The sequence below is a fragment of the Esox lucius genome, chromosome 19 (assembly GCF_011004845.1).
Source record: "Esox lucius isolate fEsoLuc1 chromosome 19, fEsoLuc1.pri, whole genome shotgun sequence".
Lineage (NCBI taxonomy): Eukaryota > Metazoa > Chordata > Actinopteri > Esociformes > Esocidae > Esox > Esox lucius.
Window position 1 is genome coordinate 24,166,875 of NC_047587.1, and position 3,059 is coordinate 24,169,933.

Genomic DNA, 3,059 nt, shown 5'->3' on the forward strand with positions numbered 1-3,059 from the left:
CCTTAAACATATTAGTAAACATGTTGTGTCACCTGCCTCACAGCTGTCCATTGAGACTGAATCTGCCTTTTCACCATCAAGAGATAGTCTACCTGCAATAATGACCCTATAATATAGTGTATCTTATCTGTTCACGTCTTGTGTACCCAGCACAAAGCCGGTGGAGGAATCCAGACGTGTTCTTTTATAATTCATTTCTGGTGGGTATAAATGTCAGCGTCCTTTTGTGAGGGTTACAGACATTCCCATATCAGGGCTTGGTTGATTGTTTCATGAGAAATTGTAGGAGTTGAATAGAGCGTTTGATTTCAGATAATGTTGAATGAGACAAATGCCATTGGACTGGCAGGGGCCCTTTGTTTAAGCGGGGCTGAAGAGAACTGCATTTGAAACAGACTATGACCCTATTTACACTGTAAAGAAAAGTTAACTGTGTACATATTTTTGTTTGCATAACAAGATGCCAGGTCTAAATGCACAATATTTCCATTGTGAACAGAATGTAACTACACTATATTACACAAACAGTGTGCAGCTTCGTTAGTGGTTCATATAAAAATACCTACATTTGTAAACTCTTTCCAAGTATTCAACATTTTGAATGTAAAATAAAAAGAACAAATTTACAAAGCCATATGCAGTATGAATCTCTTACATAGCATTAAATTGATATTCCAAAAGTCTGATTTCTTAACCTATGACATCTATCCTGAGTTCTGTTGACAGGAAGATTTGTTTTTGTAAAACCATCTGTTAATCGGTCAATTCTGAGGACTCCTGGAAGGGTTCGAGTTTATTCACAAAAAGAGGTACAGAAATGGGATACTTCAATAAAACATTTTTTTAGAAGAGATGTAGAAATACTGTTCTATTCACATCTAGGGGCATTTAGGGGACATATATTGTATTGACAGAGGCTGGGGATAGGTGCAACTAATGAGCATGGCAAAAAAACTACAGGTAAGAATCCACTGTAACAGGGAGAGACACAGGGAACCTACAGTACCAGAGTTTGGTGCCCTGGAGGGTTTTTTAATAATCAAACAGAAGAAAAAAATGAATCCGCAAATCACTGAGCTGGATCAAGCTAGCTCATCTGGGTTGCCTCATGGTGGCCGTTCTGGTGTATGGCACTATGCTTTTTTTCTTTTCTCATCTGCCAAGTGCTGCTTTTCTGGGGCCCTTTTATCCTTCCCAGATGAAGCCTGATTGAGGAAAAAGTGTGCCTCTTTATTTGGTGGCAGCTGAGCTCCATTCAGGGGCATCAACTGTGTTAAAGGGTCCCACTTTGTAGCTCTGGGCCATGTGGCTTTCACCAGGGCTTTGGCCTGACACTAATGCAGGAGGGGTTGCATATGCATCACAAGATGGCTAAAAAACAACAAAACACATTCACTACCGTTCAAAAGGTTGGAGTCACTTAAAAATGACCTTGTTTTTGAAAGAAAAAAATAAATAACATCAAATTGATCAAAAATACAGTGTAGACATTGTTAATGTTGTAAGTGACTGTTTTAGCCTGAAAACAGCTCGATAGGTGTACAAAGGTCCATTATCAGCAACCATCACTCATGTGTGATGTCTAATTGATCATTAGAAAACCCTTTTGCGGTTATGTTAGCACTGCTTTAATAAGAACGGTTGTTCTTATTAAACAAGCAATAAAACTGCCCATGTTTAGTTCAGTATCTTCAGCATCAGCATTTGTACTTTCGATTACAGGCTCAAAATATCCAGAAACAAAGAATTTTCTTCTGGAACTCATCAGTCTATTCCTGTTATGAGAAATTAGGGCTATTACATGTGAGAAATTGCCTAGAAACAAAAAGTCCCATACAACGATGTGTACTACTCCCTTCACAGAACTGCACAAACTGACTCTAACCAGAATAGAAAGAGGAGTAGGAGGCCCGGGTGCACAACTGAGCAAGAGGACAAATACATTAGTTTCTAGTTTGAGAAACAGATGCCTCACAGTTCCTCAACTGGCAGCTTCATTAAATAATACCTGCCAAACACCAGTCTCTATGTCAACAGTGAAGCAGGTTACACATTTTTACTTTACTTTCCCAAACATTATGATGGGCACTGTGTATTATTTTTTTTTATTGTTGTTTATCAGCTTGACATAGCACTCCAAAAAATATCGAAGTCTGCCTCAGATTCACCCAAAAATATGTATTTGATCACAGAATGAAGCTTTGAATGGATGTGTATTTCTTGATAATTTTTTCTGTGAAATGTTTACCTGAATCAAAGGTTAGATTTATTTCGTATTTAAATACCAAATCAAGCTGATTAACTACAATGACATTTCTTCAAACCCTTTTTGCTCATCTTTACTAAAGGTGCCTATAGTTGTGTAAGTCACTAAATGATGCAGACTGCTGCATCATTTACTTTTCTTCCTTCCTCCCCGCTCATCCCTTCTTCCCCCCTGCTAAGGACTTCAGAGGTTTGTTAAAGATTTTTGCTATGTCAAAAAGTTTACATCTTGAGCTAACAATGTGTATGCCTTTTTCCTTCTTATCTAACAAGGAGAATGGCATACACCTGTGTACCCCTTCAATTAGAGGGCAACTTACAAGGATTTTACGTATTGTGGCCGTATTTCTCCAGGTAAATTCCGCTGGACACAAAATCGAAATCAACATAATACAAGCTAAATTAATGTAAAATATTTTGAAAATGAAAAGCTCGGTGCTCTCTTACTCTCATACTCTCCTAACATTTTGCAGGGCTTTCCTTTTTTGTGAGATTTTTTACCACTTTTTTTTCTAGGCACCAACATTTTGACTATGCTATATTGATAAATACTACATAAACTGTGGTACAAGCTCCTGAATGCTGATTCTTGGAATCATGGTACACAGTATAAACGGGAGTAGCAAAATGCTTGTGTTTCAGAATAAACAGGCACAATATCAAGACCGACCTATATGCATTTAACATTGCAATCGATTGCCCTACAGAGACTTCGGACACCAAAAAAACGTAAGACAAATCATAATGAAAAGCATTAGCAAACAAGGATACAAGAAAGACATAGCTACACACAG